General features: G+C 43.4%; 1 protein-coding gene across 1 annotated transcript in view; it reads right to left on the bottom strand.

Moving 5' to 3' along the window:
* LOC307035191 (leucine-rich repeat and fibronectin type III domain-containing protein 1-like protein) overlaps positions 1–20,558 on the bottom strand; it is a 429,933-nt gene that overhangs the window by 325,000 nt on the left and 84,375 nt on the right. The window lies entirely within an intron of this gene.

Genomic DNA, 20,558 nt, shown 5'->3' with positions numbered 1-20,558 from the left:
GACGGCATGGAACGGACAGTCTAAACCAGTGGTCGCCAACCAGTCGATCGCGATCGACCGGTCGAAAAATTAAATTAAAATAATAATGTTTGAAAAATACGTTTTTAGATGTAAACCTATCATCCACCACCCCGATAGCAGGTGCCACTTGATTGAGGTATATTTGAGACACCTCAATAATATAATACATTAACCGTGCTTTACGTGAACCTCATCATGACACAAGAGACAACGGCAGGACTGTAATTTCCCGTGTTCACTGAACGCAACAGAGGCAAGACACCACACCAATCAGAGAGTTGCATGGAAATACACGTGTGCTTGTGTCATTCAAGCTCGGCTCTGTGTGTGTGTGGCAATAGCGCATTTAGTGTGATAGAGAGAGGGAGGGAGAGAGAGGGACCGGTGCTAGCGGGGAGCGTGATGTTAGCATCTGGTTAGCTAGCTGCACTAACTAACCCACCGACATAAGGAGCTGCTTCCACAACATGCTGGAGGAGAGTCCTCCCCTGTCAGACTGAGGGGCTCAGGTGAGCTAAAGGACTCTCTTCAGTGTTTAGAACGGTTTTGTCACAAATTATTCAAAAGATTATTTCCGCGGCACACCTTCATATGATCATTATAGTTATACAAACAATAAGAGAATAAATGAAAAACAGGTATGAAATAGCCTACTATACAGTATGTCAGTAAAACAAGAATACAGTTTAAAAGGGGAGTGATTTCTAAAATATCCATAAAGAAAAAGAAAATCTGTTTACAGTTCTGTTTCATATGGGTGCTGAGAGAGGTATCCATAGATCTCTTCATGTTGCTCTCAAAGTGCACCAGATTGATGCTTTGAACTTCAATATTTTAAAAAACAAATCTTACCAGGGGAGCATCCCCCCGGACCCCCCTAGAGGAGGTGAGGTCCGCCCCCCAATAGCACTTTACCCCTGCCTATATGCCGTGAGCTGATTATGGAGCCTTCATTGTAACAGTAATTCAGATGCAATTATCCTATATAAAAGGCCTCAAATTGGAAGCATTGTCTGGGCCGTCTTTTTCACTCAATTCTGCAATAGGTAGATCTCACCTTTCACCTAGGCCGAGGTCGGTGATCTTGGGCTTAAAAAGGTTGGTGACCACTGGTCTAAACTGATGAGTGACTTAGAAAAAGTTACATTAGTTTGTACAAATACTTAGATGATCAAGTATTAACATTAAAAAATATTTTGGTTTGCACATTTTACTAACCATAATTCACTGTTAATAACTTTGAGCCAGGCTGCTCTGGTTCTTCCTCCTTTTATTTACAGGCTGGTGGCATGACCACTTCATTAACATTATACATGATTTAGGGTACTGCATACATTGTTCTGCTCAGGAAAAGTTATGATACTCATACATGCCATTACTAGGCATGTTAGTTATACTTCACAAGTCGTAGGACACTTTATATCTTAGAGTAACTTAGATTGCATTAACCCAAAACATGGCAAATTCCAAACATCATTCTCATTGAAAATACAGGGACATAACTTAGAACAGGCAAGATTCAAAGCATTTTATGCAGCAAAATCTCAAAACTTGACTTTTCTCGGCTTTTTAATTTTCTAAAGCGAAATCAACAAGTCTCCACCAAATCCATCTCCCTCTTACTTCTCAGGTTTCTGTGCATACTGAACAAGGACTGAGACATGTGCCTGCAGTAGACCCATGGCCAACAGCCAGAAATCTGCAGGCACATTATTCTATGCAAAATGTTTCTGTTTGCCCTTTAACCATGGAAGTAACCAAATACGTACATCAACTGGATAACTTTCATTAGGTTGAGAAGCTATAAAACACAGCAACTAAGTTCTAAGGCCTACTACTAAGTACGTGTTTAAGACCATTTTAAAGCCACTGACATAACACACTCAGAGTTATTTTGCTCTCTCTTTTACATTACATGTCACTTGTTAGACGCTTTTATCCAAAGCAACTTACATACATTCATTACTGTGGACAATCCCCACTGGAGCAATGTGGGGTGAAGTGTCTCAGGGACACAACGACATGCTGACTGCAGTGGGACTTGAACTTGCTATCCCCTGATTCAAAGTTCAGTGCACTAAGTTCAGCGCACTATTCCACTGAGCCACAGCCTCTCTCCCATTTCATTATGATGCATCCATCATAGATCTCTCTGAATGCAAAAACTTCAATACATTTCAAGTAAAGTGACGCAAATGAATGCTCAGATGTGATCAAACATTTTAAAACCACTCAAATTAGACCAGTCCGTGTTAACTGCTCTAACATTAACACAAAAACTATAAATTATCACCAAATGTTATCCAACAGCCTTTTAAGCGTTAAATAATGTCTCAGAATAATACTTCACATGGATAACTGCAGTGAGTTCGTACTATCTGATTGGTGGACGTAATCTAGGGTTAAGCATTAATTTCCTATGGCGGCCATTTTTGACCGGGAACATCATGGGTGTTACAAAGTTGACTAAACCACTACAATTCAATTATTCAACACATGTTAAAATGCCTACTGTGGAGGACATCATAGGGCCTTAAAGCAATCAAATGTAAAGAAAATGTTCATTTTTTATGAAATTAGTAAATTGGTCAGATTTGACCCGAACATGACAGGAGGTTAAATTATAGATCAAACAGCAAGGCTGTTTGGGGGGGGGACTATGAACAAAAAACAAACTACAAGTTGGACGAAACAAAAGAGATTCACAGACAAACAAATCACCTCTCCTTCTGGGACCAAAACACGCACGCAGGTTCACAGGCCAAGCCCCTACTGACTGTATGGGCTCAGAACAGTCTCATAATACACACACAGAAGGATTCACACTTGTATTTCATGATCTGCAAAAGGATTCACACTTGTATTTCCGGATCCACACTTGTGTTTTTCAATGCACACACAAATGTGTTCCGTTTCATATACATGTAAATAAAATCCAAACACAGGAAAAGGTTTTACATATGTATTTTTGATCCACACATATTTGTTTTCCGTTTAAAACCCCTGAACCTGCAAACACAAACCGCTTTCTGTGCACGGATCACTGTGCATTCGTGTGTGGGTTTTTTGAGACTCCCCTGACGCTCACCCGATTCGTAGGCCTACTTGTAATTTCTCTCATCTATAACCAATCAGATGTCTCCTCCAGTTTAAGCCAATCACATGAGCGCGCTGGTTTCGTAGTGCACTGATCGATTAGGCTAAGCTAACCTGTAGCTGCTCCCTCCACACTCACAACAACTTCATACAGACATAAATAAAGCAGCTGTATTCGCCATACAGGAAACACACATTTTAAACGGTTTTGCCTGCCGTTTTTGAGTACACATAAGCATTCATCAATGGTTTGGAAAGTGCCGCTGTACCTTAATAATATAAAGGCTTGTATTTGCGTGCATTTCCTGTTCGGAAAGTGGCAATATACTGAGAGTGGAGGTGTCCTGAGATTAGCTCCTGCAGGCAGGCTCCATCGACCTGTCAGCTCCGGACTGCGCAAAATGCGTACATGAAGCGCTACGTCATGAACGCAATAAATCTACCCTCGTGGGGGCACGCTCATGTGATTGGCTTAGAATTGAGGAGACAGATAGAAACAATTACAAGTACGAATCGCTGACCGTCAGGGGAGTCTCAAAAAACCCACACACGAATGCACAGCGATCCGTGCACAGAAAGCGGTTTGTGTTTGCAGGTTCAGAGGTTTTAAACGGAAAACAAATATGTGTGGATCAAAAATACACATTTAAAACTTTTTTCTGTATTTGGATTTTATTTACATGTATATGAAACGGAACACATTTGTGTGTGCATCCGTAAATACAAGTGTGAATCCTACTGTGTGCATGTGTGTATTATGAGACTGTTCTGAGCCACTGCCGGACCCATGAAGTGTCCATTTCGATTGGCATTTAAAACTGAGTGCAGAGACATATTCATGTTTCCAAACCACACTCAGATCCAGAGAAACAGAGGCAGTTAGTGAAAGAACACAAAGTAGCTAACTGGCTAATTAATCCGACTAATGCAGCTGAGCTGTGTGTGTGTGCCAGCTGCACTGCACGGAGGTGTGTGTGTCTGACAGCTTGTCGTACTTCATCAGTGTTGTTTCACATGTCAGTGTTCTGATGCCAGATGTGTCTGTTAGTGTTTAAAGCCTATTAACCGTGTCAGATGTGATTGGGAGCAGCTGGACAAACAGAGAAGCTGACAGTGGCCGTTTCTCAATGTCGAGTAAACCTGCTGCAGAGCCACTATTTTAAGTATACTACGTCATCGAGTGGCGCCGAAGGACTGTTTAAATGTATGTTAAATGCCCAACATTCGGCGCAGCAGTGTTGGGACAATAAACACTTCACTCCAACTAACTCTCTCACTGAGTGTGAGGTGCATTTGGGTTTGATCTATTATCCTCATTACATTGTGTTTAATCAATGCCATCATGTCAACAATCAACTATCATCATTACTTGAATACACTGAGCAGTAACAAGGAATGTATCAATATTTTCAGTGAATCACACAGAAGGAAGTAGTTTCAAAGGTGCATGCAACAATTCTAAAGTCTCTGGTTCTCTGGTTCTCTGGATTAGCAACATTAGAATAGCAACCTGAAGGGATGATTGATGATGTCAGGACTCTGCTGGTAAAGCTGTCCCGATGGACTTCTTTAAGTGCATCATTTCTAATATTCACCATATTTCAAGCTGTATTATTGTGTTGATGAGGCTTCCCTCAGACTGTCACATGTCGTTTGAATGTTGGTCCAAGTGGGACTTTAGTTCCATCTATATTCATTAAAGGTCCCATGTCATGCTTTTCCGTTTTTTTTATTACCCGTCCCCTTGTGTGTTATGAAGGTTTTTATGCATGTGAACGGTCTGCAGAGTCAAAAACCCTCAAAGTACACCCTATAGCGAGTAAAACTCTATGCTGCTTTTTTCTCATTTTCTATTGTTTACTTCCTGGTTAGGTGTGAATACCCAGAGGCCACACCCTCTGCTAGCATTTCACGAAACAAAGCTTCACAAACCTTTCAGCGATTCATGCCGGATATGTATAGCGTAGGGCACTGAAGAACGATGCTGTTCCTACTTTGTTTGGACCAGCGAGAGATTTGGGTACAAAACCTGTAAGTATTCATTGTTGTTTGTGTATTTATGATGTGTAAAACAAAGAAGGTATCTACCACGACTGTTTAAATGGGTAAACGTTTTTCGGGCTGCTAAGTTGGGATCGCGGAGAAATGCTCTCCGCAGACCCATGCTCACAGCATTACAAACCTTTTTCTTACTCAATATCAAGCCACACTTATTGTTTTTACTTTGGCTGTGAGTTTTTGTCTGTGCTCAGGATGAGTTTTGCTGTGTCTCTCTGTATGGCCGACCCGGAAGCCTGTCATTTGGTACCGGGCCGCAGGGAAAGATTGAATAAAAAAAATATTTAAAAAAAATATTTAAAAAAAAAATGTTATCCAAATATTATACAAAGATATTTTATTGATTTATTGATTATCAGTCTGAAAGACATGTGTCATGTGTCATGTGACATGTGTGTGTTTGTGTATGTTTGCGTTTGTGTTTATTATGTTTGTTTCCCGGGCAAAACACTCACAAGAAACACCGGCTGTTGTTATGCCTGCTGTGACGTTAAGTTACTCTGTTCTCCGCTTGTAATTATTCCTTTCCAAGCTTCAAAGTTGTATTTATCATCTGAATTTGGCAAAACAAGTTAATATTCTGAAAGCCAAGCCAAGACTTTGTTTATTTGAAATCAGATGAAAACAAACTGTCATGGACCCTCCCTTGTTATCTATGATTACTATACCCCTTTCATTCCTAATTTCAGCGGGAGGTAGGGGGAGCGGCGCTGCGGAAGAGCAGAGTGAGAGGCGCCTGTCATCTTCCCTTTCCAAGCTTCAAAAATGTATTTATCGTGTGATTTTGGAAATAAAAGTGTAATATTCTGAAAGCCAATACGTTGTTTATTTAAAATCAAACAAAACACCCGAACCCCGACGAACAATTTGTTTGCGTGTTTGAACGTGCAGATTGTCTCTAAACTGCAGCATATAAATAAAGCCTGCAATAAATAAATAAAAATCGATTGAACTATAGCCGAGGCAATTAAGGTCTGAACCCATGCTTTGAAAGACGCTACTTTACTTGCATGTTATCTAATCGGCTGTGCCGCGGTGCCGTAGACACGTTTTTGCAATTATATGCCTTTGTGGTGTGTTCGATTGCAACATTCAACTCAATGGAAAATAGCTAAGCAGTTAACACAATAACCAGTTAAACAGGAACACAGGTCGTATTGTTTTATTTCGTCATATTTATCCCCCCACAACATGAAACCGGTCCGTAGCGCAAAAAAGTTGGGGACCGCTGGTATAGACGGTTCTGAAACCGATACACTTTGAAAACGGCTTCCAAAGTGGGCAAGTCTGGAGACGACACGCTTGTGGCTCCTTGTGTATGCCCTACACTGTCACGATCTGTCTGCGTTGTGTTTTGTCTTGTCGAGATCTGTCTTTGGTTTTCTGTCTGCGTTGTGTTTTGTCTTGTTTAGATCGGTCTTTGGTTTCCTGTCTGTGTGTGTTCCCTCCTACCTGTTTTCTTGATTGTGTTCACCTGGTGCCCCTGTGTTTTCTCCTCCCTCCTCACCTGTCTCTTGTTTCCTTGATTAGTCCTGTGTGTATTTAAGTTTTGTTTTTTCTGTCTGTCATTGTTGGTTCGTCGTTTGTCTGTGACTGTGTTCACCGGGGAGTGTTCTGTTTGTATCCTTGAAATAAAGGTATTTTCAGTGTTATCTGCATTTGGGTCCTGCTTGTTTTGCTCACCCGTAACATAAACAATATTTTCCTGAAACCATTAAGCCATAGCTCCGCCTCTCCCCACCTCTCCTGCTCACCCCCGCGTCATTGCTGATGCGTTTCGCCAACAACAACAACAACAACAATGGCGGATCACAGGGTTGCGTTTGTGCTCCAGACGCTACTGACCATGATACAGATTTTAGTGCCAAATCTACAGCTCCTCTATCACAACCATCAGTAACAAGTGGACATGGAGGTTTGAGAGGAAGTATGCCTACACAAAAGCCACCAGAAGGGACACTCCAGAAGGTGAGTGCGTTGTGTGTGGAGAGGATAAACATAATAACAAGTTATTCTTCTGCAAGAAGTTCAAGGGGTTTAGCTTGGCTGTGAGAAAGACTGCTGTTAAGAAGGTAGGAGCATTCCGCGTTTTTCTTGGATGTCACGATGGGGTAGAAGAGTGAGTGCACAGACAGGTTCCTCTGCAACAGGGAAGACTGCCAAGAGGGGACCTCCTCGGACCACCACTACCTCCTCTGTCCAAAATGGGAACAGCTACCAAAGGGGACACTTGGAAAAGGCAGCGAGAGGGTAAGGGAGATAACAGAAGAACAAAAGATAGCCTTGTCCAAATGTTCCCCAGACGCGGCGGCAGAGATCTAGAAAGCTTTCAGTGACTGCAACAAGACTTCAGTGTGAAGGTGGACTTCTGGAAGATAATAGACTGACCGAGCACCCTGTCATCATGATGCTGTTGGAAGTCACTGACAATGCGGGGCAGAAGATCGGAGCTCTGATTGACCTTGCATCAGACACCAACTACATTATTCATGTAGCGGCTTACAGGCTCTGTCTGAGCAGAGAAGCAGTCACTCTGATCGTGCATTGAGTTGAAGGAATGACCGTGACAGTCAAGACGAAGAGGTACCTCCTGTGAGTAAGAGTCAAGATTCCCAAAGGTACTGTGAAGGCTCACAAGCTGGTTTGTTATGACCTGGAGGATATCGCTAAAGTGCATCGGAGCGTCAGACCTGAACAGCTAAAGAGGTTATTTCCGGAGGTTGCAACGGAGGAACTGAAGAGACCACACCATGTCAAGCTTCTCATCAGTCACAGAGAGGGGAGACTCGCTCCACAAAGACTGAGGATAGATGGAGACCTCATCTTATGGGATCTTTACTGGGTGAAACCGTGGGCGGAGCACATCCCAGTCTGTTCGAGGATGTAAAAGTGGCTATGCACCAGTCCGAGACGCACTTCGCTCGCTCGATGAGGACAGCTGCAGTGGGGTACAGAGAAGTAGTCGAGAGTCCTGAAGAGAAGAGACCAAGAGTCTGACTCAGGAAGTAAAGGTGGAGACCAGGAATGCAACTGCAACAAGGAGAAAAATTTCAACCCAGTCTCATAAAAAGACGTGTAATAACTATGTTGGTCCACAACGTAGGACGTAGTATTTCTACAAAAACGCCTCTGAAATTGTAAGATTCCTACGTTTTTTTTCACCAAAAAGACACTGGTACTCCTGAACCAGTTAAATGACGAGGACAACCAGGCTCTGGGGATTGGATATCATGTGGACAAAGATCAACTTTACATGAGGACCTCGATCAACCTTTCAAGAAAGAAGAAAAAGATGAGAGTGGGACTGAATCTTCGTGAGGAGGAGGTAAGACCAGAAACGCCTGACCCTTTGACTAGAAGGGAGCTACTTAGTCAAGTTAGTGGACTCTATGATCCAATTGGCCTGCAAAGCAGAAGGGGACTGTCCTCGTCAGAAGGGCCTTCCAAGAGGCAGAGAGAGGAAGATTGACAAAGGAGACTTGGGACCAGTGGTTGCGTTAGACTTTTTCGTTGTCCATCATTTTGACGGACAGGATTGTAACATTTCCGTCATAATCCATTATTACCCGTCATTGTATTTTTCATGTTTTAAATATGAGATGAGACATATTTAATATTTATGTTTGGGTACTGAGCAGCAAATGTTCATTCATTCATTGTTTTTGTTATGATTCATACAGAACTTTTAAGGGCATGGAGGCCCTGATGACACCAGTGGAAGGGACGCAGAGTCTGAGGAGTCCCTAGTTAAGGTTGGCGGATCCCTAGAAACCTCCAAAAGGGAAGAAGCTTCAGTCTTGACAGAGAGAAGACCGGAAGAAAAGTTTCGGAGCATTGATGTTGTGAACCTGGTGAAACCAGAGAGGTTCAGCAGTCTGGCTAGGCTATGTGGAGTGGTCGCATGGGTCCGGTGAGCTGCAGAGAAATGGCTGTCTAGATGAGGCTGAGCGGGGGGTCAAGCAAAATGGGAGGCAAGAGTCCTGGACAAGAGAAAAGGCAAACCTGTGCTGACAGTGGGAGAGTTAAAGACTGCACTCCAGGGTTTATTCTTGGCAGCCCAGGAAGGTGAGGTCTTCCCTGGGACAACACTGGACAGGATTGTGGTCAGTAGGGATGAAGTATCGGGGCTTCTGCTGTGCCGCGGAAGAGTCCAGACCCTGGACGGAAGAGTTTCGGGGGTGGAATTAGTTCCCTACAGAGCATGGTTAGGGACTCTGCCAGCCCGAGAGGCTCATGAAATAAATCATGAAGAACTCGGTGGTAGTCTTCTGAGGATGAGATCAAAGGCGTGGGTGGTGCAGGGCAGGAGAGTGGCCAAGCGGATTGTCGACGTCAGCATCACTTGTTGCAAGGCGAGGGCCAAGATGTGCCAGCAGGAGATGGGAGACCACCCCCCCCGAGCGAACATAGCCTGCCGCACCCTTTGAGTACACCTGTTTGGCCCCTACATGGTGAGGGACATGGCGAAAAGGAGGACCAAGCTGAATGTCTGGGGCGTGGTATTCGGCTGATCCAATCGACTTATTGAGTTGATTGGACCAGCAGGAAGTCGTGGGGAAGCCTGCAAGGAATGGCACAGAGTGGGCCTGGATTCTCCACCCGGCCGATTCGCCTCATTGGAATGGTGCAGCAGAAGCAGCCGTCCGCATAGTGAAGAAGGCGTTGGGGTACGTCGGGGGAGGCGACTGCCTCACGGGACTGGAATTCCAGACCCTTCTCTACCTGGCGGCTAATCTCGACAATGAGAGGCCGATCGATGCCAGAGCTCAAGTCCAGGAGGATGTTTTGTAGGTCATCACCCCCAACTCCCTGCTGCTAGGGCGAGTGGGGCCCCGAGGAGACTTGCAAGGGTTTGAGTTTTCAACCTACTCGTGCAAGTGGCTGAGGGTCATCCAGGGCAAAGTGGACAGGCTTTGGAGGCAGTGGAGCCAGCTGGCTGGGCCGAACCTGTTTATCCGACCTAAATGGCATCGAAGAGCGCGGAACGTGGTGGTAGGAGACCTGGTTTGGTTGGCCGATCAGAATGCCCTGAGAGGTCAGTTCAGGTTAGATCGGATTGAGGGTGTGACCCCCGACGAGAAAGGAATAGTCAGAGATGTTACAGTGAGGACATGCCCTAGCTGTCCCACTTTCCTTGGAAGAACAGGAGGATCCCGAAGACTCGTTAGGAAGGGCGCAGACTGGATACCCACCACCGTGCTTCACAGGGACGTGAGGAGGTTGGTTGTTCTCCTGCCTGTGGAGGAGCAAGGAGATCAGGAGAGAGCGATCCCGTAACGCTGGGGGGGGGGACCTGGCTTCGGGGTCGTGGGAGATTCCGAAGTAGAAAACTAAGAAGAAGGAACCTCCTCAGTCACCACCACCAGAGCAAGGTTATTTGGGTTGGTGGCCTCCTTGGGTCCTCCGACCAGGAGGCCAAGTGGTAGGTGTGCTGTAAACTCATGTTTTGTGCTGGGTGTATGAGGGTTCAATTAATGGGGTTCAGTTTATGTGAGTGTGACTTTAATCTGAGTGGAGATTTTCAGGGTTTATTGATGTGTTATAAATAGAGGGGATAACTTGAATTAACGTCATTGAGATTGAGGAATCAGGAGAGGCAACTAGTAAGTGTGATTATTATATTGAATGTGATTTAATGTGTATGGGATATGTGTGATCCTAATTTTTGTATGGTAATTGTCCTTTTTCTTCTAAGGTTAACAACCTATTTGGATTTGATTAAATTATCAAAACTAGGAGTTGTTTCCGTCCATCTTGATTTCACCCATACTGTCGGGAGATAGACAGTACATCTACCTTGTTTGTTTGTTTATGCCTTATGCCCATGCTCGGGGGGTCTTATTCGCTGCTTTTGGTGTATTTTGTGGCCGAAGTATAGCACCACTTACAGGCCCGGCATATGTACTACAGCGTCTCCAGCGGTTTCGAACAGTTTAGTTTGCATGGACACATTTCTTGAACCGATTCCGTGTGGACGGAAGACTTTTTAGAAATCGATTTCGGTTCGAAATCGGTTTTGTCTCCGTGTGGACGGGGCCTTAATTTCTGACTGGTTTTGAGCTGTTGGTTTATTTTGGCAATACTTGATTTTCCATGACAAATTTTCAAATAGCTTTAGATGTGGATTGAAAAATTGCTTGAGACTTCATTTAAGACTTCAGAAGGGGGGGGGGGGGGGGGGGGGGTTGTGTTGTGGCTTTCAACACTGTTTACCTCAGACAGTTTTCTCTACCTTTTAAAAGTATATTTGGCCAAGAGGACCTCTGGAGAATGTAATATTTCTAGGTTAATGTCAGCTGGGTTAATACTTGGCTGCTTTCTTTGTGTGCAGTCCAGAAGCTGCCTGCTCCCATTACTGCCAGTCAACGGCTGCATTCACTGCCCTCCTCTCTGATTGTAGGCCAAGATACATTACATCATGGCTCTGGCTCTGTCCTGACTCCTCACTGTTTCTCCTTCACTCTCCTCTGTTTTCTTCCCCCTCCTCTTACAGAAGCCTGTGCCAGATACTTGAAGATACTTGTTTCATTTGCAGCCACAGCAAAACATGCATTGACCTCGTTGAAATAATCACTATGTATTAGGGATGTAACGATGCATCGTGAATTGGTAAAAAATCGGTACAGATGCATTAAGATTAAAATCGGTTGAGCTAAAAAATGAATCGCGATGCAATTTTTTATACGGGGCGTGAACTCATTTAGATTTGATTCTCTGGAACGATACGATACGATAATACTTTATTAGTCAGATCAAGTCTGAAATTTGACTTGCGTCACAGCAGCTCCATGTCCAACATCAACATACAAGTATCCAGACACAATATATGAAACACAAACAACAAACATTTAACATAACAGCACAATCAGTGAGAGAAAACATGCTCAAATAGCCTTCAGCGTGCATTTGATCTGGGATTTAGCTCCGTGTTTACTGTGAGGATTGACTGATGCACAAAGGAGTGCTTCAGTCTGACTTTATTGAAACATGGGACCCTGTATCTCCGATTAGATGGTAGCAGTTCATATTCAGTATTCAGAACATGGTTTGGGTCAGAGATGATGTTGTTGGACAGCCTCACTAGGTTGTTATGATAGGCTTAGTCATAGAGTCTCTGACAGGGTTGACCAACAATCTTTGAGCAGATTTTTAACAGGTGGAGCAGTTTTGATTTTAAAGCTGCTGACAAACATTTGTACCAGGTAGTATTGCAGTACTGCAGAATAGACATGATCACAGATGTAAAGAACAACAGAATAATTTCTCTGCTCGCCCCAAAAGACCTAAGACGGCGGAGAAAATAAATTCTTTGTTGTGTCCTTTTGCACAGATATTCAATGTGATCCTTTCATGACAGCAGGTGGTCAATCATTACACCCAAGTATTTATATGAAACTCCCTGCTTGATTTCATCTGTATGGATGACAATGGGGACTTTATGGGAGTCAGATGGTGAGCCAAAAATGATTTCCTCAGTTTTCTTGGTGTTGATCTCAAGAGCATTGTTATCAGTCCACTCGACCACCTGATTTACAGCCTGTTGGTGCAGCTCAGGGTCGTCTGTGTTACTGAGCAGAGATATTATTGCAGTATCATCAGAGTACTTAATGATGACTTGATTTTGTGTGTTGGTACGACAATCATCAGTGTAGAGAGTAAAGAGCACAGCTGAACTCACGCAGCCCTGGGGGGCCCCTACATTGGTTGTGATGGCAGATGACAGGGTTTTGTTAACCTTCACAAGTTGCTCTCTACTAGTGAGGAAAGCAGCATACCAGTAAATAAGGTATGGATTTACTTCCATTTTGGCCATTTTTGACACCAAGATGTCTGCTTGTATTGTGTTGAATGCTGGTGAGAAGTCTAGGAAGAGGGCTCTTGCATAGGTGTTGCGTTTATCTAAATGTTTAGTGATGGTGTGAACCAGAGTGGCCACAGCATCTTCCGTGCCGCACCCTTGTTTATAGGCAAATTGGTATGGATCCAGTTTGTCTTGTGTTGTACTGATAAGAAATCGGAGCAGAATTCTTTCTAGCGATTTCATAATCACTGAGGTGAGGGCTATTGGTCTGTAGTCCTTATGTTCTTTTGGGCATGGAATTTTGGGCAGCGGTTTGATGTGTGAAGTTTTCCATGACAGAGGGATGGTGTGCGTGTCAATAGAAGCCTGAAAGATGGGTTGCCACACTGGAGCCAGCTCAGTAGCAAAGTTTTTCAACAGAAAACCGCTGCACCCATCTGGCCCAGCCGCTTTCTTGGTGTTGGTGCACTGAAATGTTTTTCTGACCTCTTCGACACTGATGGTAATTTTGTCATTTCAGTGTACTTTGCAGAATTATCCAGTGACTCAAAACGGGTAAAGAACGTGTTTAGTTCGTTAGCAAAACAAAATTCATTGTTCGTCACAATAGGTTTAGCTGAGGATGACATTCATGTCATGGTTTTCATCATGTCCCATACCTTTTGGGGGTTTTTGGCTTTAAAAGCATTTTCCAAAAGCTCTCTGTGTGCCAGTCTTGATTCCCTCAATTTGACTTTCAGTTCTTTCTCTGTCTGTTTAAGTGCTGCATAGTCTTTGTTTTTGAAATATATTTTCCTGGTATTTATAACGGTTTTAATGTCCTTTGTCACATAAGATATATTATTTGGATAGATTTGTATTTCTTTGGTGGGAACAACTAGTTCTACACAGAAGTTGCTATAGTCATTGCAGGGCTCGACATTAACGACTGCCCGATGGCCCGGGGCCATCTAGTATTTAGCTCGGGCAATGAAGCCTCACCTGCTGGTTGCCCGATCGGGCAATCTATTATGCCAGTATCATGCAGCTCGCGGATCCAGTAATGAGTGACCCGACAGTAAAACTAAACATATCTATAACTAGTTTAGGTAGTTTGAGAGGTAATTAAAATAGCTACGTGTGATATTCTAACCTGAAGTGTGTGTTTTGTCCGCTCACCGCTGCATGTGATCATGCAGAGCTGCGTGCCGACAGCAGCTGATCTCTCTCTACCGTCAGATTAGACTTCACTCGTGTTTATGTCCATATCGATCAGATCTAGCTAGTTCTAGCTAATGATAGGACTACCTGCTTATTAAAAGACACCAAAACAATAAGCGTCGCTATGCAACTGGGTGAGGCCACAAAGTATAGCGCAGCATTATGCATTTGTTTACATGCCCACCAGAACCCAGAGGCATTACCAACAGATCAACGCACAATCAACCCATACAGGACATCTATTTCTCCACATTAAGTGTTAGACATTAGAATTCACTATTCTTGTCTGTCACATAAGTGGCGCAACTGAAGCGGTATTGCGCTAAAGGGAAATTATTTTGACCGGACATTTTGACCGAAGAGATTTAGATTTGCCGGCTAACGGGAACTCTGACGTCGCCATTTTGTGTGCTTCGCGGATGCGCTCGGCTCCTCTCGACTGCTGCTCAGGTCTGCTCGGTCAGCTTCCGGATGAGGAGACATTAGTTCAACCAACTTACAGTGTAGATAACATTACAAACATTTTTAACAGGGGCCATAATAGTGTAAATAATGTTTGTTTTGGCAGTTATAACTGAATGTAATGTTTTCTACTTTTTTACATCTGGGAAGGCATTTGCCTTCATCAGATGGAAAATGTCTTGACCAACAACTTAAGTATTTCTTATAGCTATGCAGGGCATGCAAATGAGCAAACACAAACAAGAACAAACAAGTGAAATGAAGAATAAAATTGAAATTGTACAATATAATATTGTGGTGGTTCATCTTATAATTTAGTCTAGAGAATGCACCAGACAGCATCTAAGAGCTGCAAAAATCTACATTTTCTAGGGGGGGCCCCCCAAACCCTTTGTGCGTCATTTCATCCGCGTGCATTTTTCAGGGCAATCTCTATTGGGCTCTGGGCCATCTGTAAATTAGCTTAGATGGCCCATTGGTAACAGTAGTTATTTCATCTAGTGAACCTTCCTGAAAAGTGTCCCAATCTGTCCAATCAAAACAGGCTTTCAACTGTTCCCTACTTTCATTTGTCTATGTCCTTATTACTTTCTTTTCCGGTTTACTTCTCTTCAGTTTGGTCTTATACACTGGTATCATATTCACAACAGTATGATCGGAGTTCAGTATTGGTGGTCTACATTTAGTCACATAGGCTCCTTTAACATTTACGAAACATTTGTCCAGGATATTGTCTTTTCTGGTGTGATCCTTAACATACTGTTGGAACCCAGGTAACACAGTCTCTAGGCGACATTGGTTCATGTCCCCGAGCACTATTGCCGGTGCATCGGGGTGGCTGAGTTGCAGCTCGTGAACACAGTCAGCGATGGAGCCGGCCCCCAGTGACGCTCTGCCGCTGGGAGGCACGTAAACAACAAACAGTAAAATACACCCGAATTCTCTAGGCAGATAGAAGGGTCTTAACGTCATGCCAATAATTTCTACGTTGGGATCACAGGTTTTACATTTTATTGAGTATGATCGGCACCACAGATCATTAATATACACACAAATACCGCCTCCTCTGGTTTTCCCCGAGTTCGCATCCCTGTCTGCTCGGACAAGGGTGAATCCGGGTACTTCAAAGAGCGATTCAGGCATCGTAGATTGTAGCCAACTTTCCGTGAAACATAGTAAAGAGGCCTCACGAAATTCATGACAGTACCTTGTGTATATCCTTAGTGTGTCCACTTTGTTGCTCAATGAGCGCAGGTTTGTGAGAATGATGGATGGAAGTGGTGGCCGGCTGAATCTCCGCCGTAGGCGATTCCGAACGCCTCCCCTCCTTCCTCGTATCTTTTCCTGATGTGTCTAAGCAGCTCCCGAGGGATGTCATCCAATAACGAAGAACACAGGTGGCTTGGTGTATTCGTAGGAGGCCGATCGCATTGTAGCTCCAGCATAGCCTTGCGGCTGTAGCAACGTAGAGGTCCACTGAGCACCATGATGGCCATTAGATCAATTACCCACAATGCCCGTGGTGTCCAGATACACATAATTATGGTATGGAAGCCAGGATGCATCGGGCGAAAGCAATCTGCTTCGTGAAGAGTTTAAGGGCTATGACTTTTAGAAATAGCACAGTTTTCTATCCTGATCAGTCATTACTGCTTACATAAAAACAAAGTGAGTGCAGCATCAGACCCTCTATGAGTCACTTAGTCACTCTCTTCAGCTGCCAGCAGGGAGAAAACATAATGCAAATACAACTAAATGTGCCTGTTTGGAAGTACACATAAGAATACCCCTCATTTCTCAAAGCTGATTGAAAATGTTTTAACAGGACATCCATTGATACATATAAACAAGACCAAGCAAGACATCTCTAAACTTCAGTCTCTGATTAGAGTCCAACTTCCTGCAGAGCCAGAAGCCTCAGCAGGCCGGAGCAGAGGGTCATGGGAGGGTTCACTTCCTGTCAGAGGTCATGGGGTCAGGGACGCTCAGTGAATACAGCTCACAGGCCTGAAAGAAGCTACTGCTACTCACCAGCGAGTCACAGGGTAGAGGCGAGGTAAGAGAAATTCAAGGAGCGCAAAGTTCTTTCTTGGTAACAAATATAGTGTGTCACTTTTACATGCAAAACATGTTACTGAAACATGGCCACACCAGCTGAAGACTCAGGGAGCAGACACATTAAGACGACATTGCTTCTCGTATTTGCTTAATATGCCATATGGTTGGCTGTTTCCCCCTCTCCATTAGACCCTGATTTATACCGCGGTCGCATAAATACATCGGTCACACAATGTTGTTGAAGTGTTTACCATTTATTTAATTTTAAAACCAATTATCTTCCATTAACTGACTGAGTTACTGTGGACTGAGACACAGTTTTGCTCCAGGGAGGACTCGGTGTGAGCATCACATCACACACAGTCCACAGTGAGACTATCAGAGGGGAGGGCGTGTTAGAGGACAGGCACTATTCAAGGTGAAGTATTCAAAGGAAACTCGTACAGAGGAAATAGATGACCCTTGCGTTTCCTCCTCTGCCATCCAGCAACCCAACAACATACTGACTGCTTCAATATAAAAGCTCTCTGACCAGTAGGTGTTCAGAGATTTCACGTGGAAGAGTTGAGTTGGAAAACCACAGTTCTAAACATTGGCAATGAGAAAGCTGATTCTAATTATACTTCTACCACATGAAGCTGTGACATGTTTTTCACATAGTTCTCTGAACACATTAGCAACGCTTATGTTTCGGCTATATGCAACCTTCATCTCCATCTCAACATGTCTTTGTTAATATAGTAGCTTGCTGGATTTCCTCAACTCTGGCACCCAACCAAAAGAAGGGTTACATTTGTAATGTCTAACTTCAGTCTTCTACTCTGAGGGATTCCTGTTTGCCACCAGTCATTCCTGTGTTTTGCCTCAAGCTAACACCATGACATATTCATGATGTCAGCACTTAAAGGTTACATATAATAACTGTGAGAATAACAAGCACATTTTGGGCTTTTTTCTTGTGCATTGCTGCTTCAGCCCAGCTGGTCCACTGCAGAGGGTGAACATAGAATATAAGAACTAAACTAAGGCTACACTAGGATACTATGAATACAGATATATAAATAAAACAAATAGAGAGGAGGATAACAAAAGAAAAGACAACAGCAATATAATTAGGATGTGAATCTGTTGTTGTGGGCTTTCAGCCTGACAGGAGAGCATGACTTCAGGAGGATGTGAGTTCATTCTAATTGTGTCCCGAGTCAGATACATAGAATAAATCCAGGCTTGCAGGCATTTCCAAATCCGTCTACTTATTGGTATCCCTCTGCTCTTTCTGATCCTCCCCCTTCTCCCCCCACCCCCCCTGCATCTCACACTCCAGCGGAGCTCAGTGACACATCACCTCGCCTCCTCTCCTCCAGGAGCCCCACAGGAGCATTCTGCTGAGTCAGCACTCATACCAGTGAATGATGCTGAGCTAAAGATTAGCCCACTTATTGATTAGTTATTCAACAGAAAAACATAAGCCAGTTGTTTTGATGATTTAATTTATTGTTAAAGTCCTTTGGCTTTCAAAAATGGGAATGATTTATCCCTGTACGGCAATGCAGGTGTTAAAGCATCAACAGAATAAGACAGAAACACAGATAGTTCACATGAGAATAAACACAAGGCTGATAAGAATATAAATAAAATAAGCTAAACCTGTAGTAATAGTATGAATATAAATAATAAATTAATAAAATGACTTAATCTCAGATCTGGGGTATATACATATATGTAGATGTGTGAGCAAGGTTAAATATATATACATGTAAATGAAGAAGAAGATGGAATTGTATTGATCCCCAGAAGGAGACATTCAGTTTTTAAAGACTACAATTTCAGAACTAAATATGTTAAAGTAGAACAGCAGCGCTGCTTGTGATGCTTTGCATCTTTGTGGCAAACTCTTTTTTTGAAAGTTTCTCACAGGTATCGACCATTAGACAGCCTTCTTAAAAATAAGCTTTGCCGCTTTGAGCTCTTTGAACATATCCAAAAGGCTGTTTATATTAAAGTCATTTTCAAGTCACTTCTTAATGTTTATTAGTGTGTCTCCTTCCGACCAGAAAAGTCTGCTTTTCTCTTTGTTGTGCATATATTTTTGGTCAGTGTGAAACAGGAAGACTTGTCCATAAACAACATCAGGCCGTGTCACAAACAGCCCTAAGAACAAGTGATGTGAATGCACTGTAAACGTGTCAGGAGAATCCCCCAAGAGACCGGCTTAAAGTCTGCACGAACCACATGTCCTGTTTCCTGGAGAGCGGTACAATAATGTAGAGATTGCAAACAGAGGCTGGATATTTCTCCAGGCTTCCTCAGTCTCCCCCGGTAGCTGTCCCATTCAGCCCCTAGGCTCTCTGGGTAATATGAGCAGTCTTTCACAGAGCAGATGTTACCAATGGTAAATAAAGACATCTTGTGTTTGAGTTACACCGGCTATTGATTAATTTGGTCAACATTGGACCTTGACAGCATCCACATAGCTATAGTGAAATAATATAAAAGAAACATTAAGCCTCTTTGATTTAATAATCTGAGCTGAAACCTCTCTGCCATCTAACACACACTTCCTTATTTATCTTTGAATAATAATAACGTAAACATAAAGATGACTATACTTCGGGGGCAGGAAAAAAACCATGTTTGTCACTTCCTGTCCTGAGAGTGGAGGCCTCCAGGCAGACCCCTCTCCTTATTTATCTTCTTATCTTAACATTTACAGATGTAGCACTTCATTTCAGACTCCAGCTTACAGCTTCCTGCCTACGACCTGCCTAAGACCAGTATCGAGGAATGTTAAGCCCTCCCACTATTTTCCAAGAGGGCGTTGCCAGATTTTCTATTTCAGGTTTTAACCAGGAGATGGCGCTTCATTCACAAATACAGAAAGACAAGTTTCATGGACTTTCAGTTGTGTTTTGAAGAGCATTTGAACACATCAATATTTTAGATACTATACTAAAGTATATCTAATCTTTTAATTCAATAAAATATAGTCTTTATATATTAAATAATTATAATAATAATTAAAGCTGCGAGCAGCGTTGAGCGGGTCTTCGACACTCCGCAGGCTGTTGTCCGCACGTCGACGTCAGGCAGATGTCTCGAGGACTCGGCCGTTGGCAAACGTGGGAAGTTTCAGGCCGATCGGACAACGTACACAGGAGTTACAGCAGTATCACAAACATTGTGTTTGATGGGGAGTGATCTGTCGCCATGGCAACGGAATTTGATGACACCCCATAATACGCCTAGATGTGTTGAGGGCTGCATCGTTATCAAACCTGTGAAGTTTTGGGCCGTTTGGAGCAAGTTAACTGGAGTTATGAGAGAACCGTGTTTCACGGCGACCATTTAGTTACCATAGCAACGACATTTGACGAAATCTCAAAACTGACACATATATGTCTCGAGGGGTTGACCGTTAGCACACATGTTAAATTTGAACACTTTTTGAACTTTTAAACAGGAGTTTTAGCAATATCGTGCTTAACGGCGAGGGATGCGTTGCCATGGCAACAGCTTTTGAGGAAAACTCACTATTTTCACAGTGAGGTGTTGAGGGCCGGACCATTAACTGTGATCTGAAGTCTGGTGCCGTTTGGACGATTTTCCATTGAATTACGACAACATTGTGTTTTTTGGCGAGGGATGCGTTGCCATGGAAACGGCATATGATGACATCGCATAATTGGCGTAGAGCTGTTGAGGGCCGGACCATTAGCCATCATCTGAAGTCTGTTGCCGTTTGGACGATTTTCCATTGAGTTAAAACAACACCGTGTTTCATGGTGAGGGATCTGTCGCCATGGCAACGGCATATGATGACACCCCATAATGGAGTTAGAGCTGTTCAGGGCCTGACCGTCAC

This window comes from Notothenia rossii (genome assembly GCF_949606895.1).
Source record: "Notothenia rossii genome assembly, chromosome: 4".
Classification (NCBI taxonomy): domain Eukaryota; kingdom Metazoa; phylum Chordata; class Actinopteri; order Perciformes; family Nototheniidae; genus Notothenia; species Notothenia rossii.
This window is presented reverse-complemented; position numbering and strand designations above follow the sequence as displayed.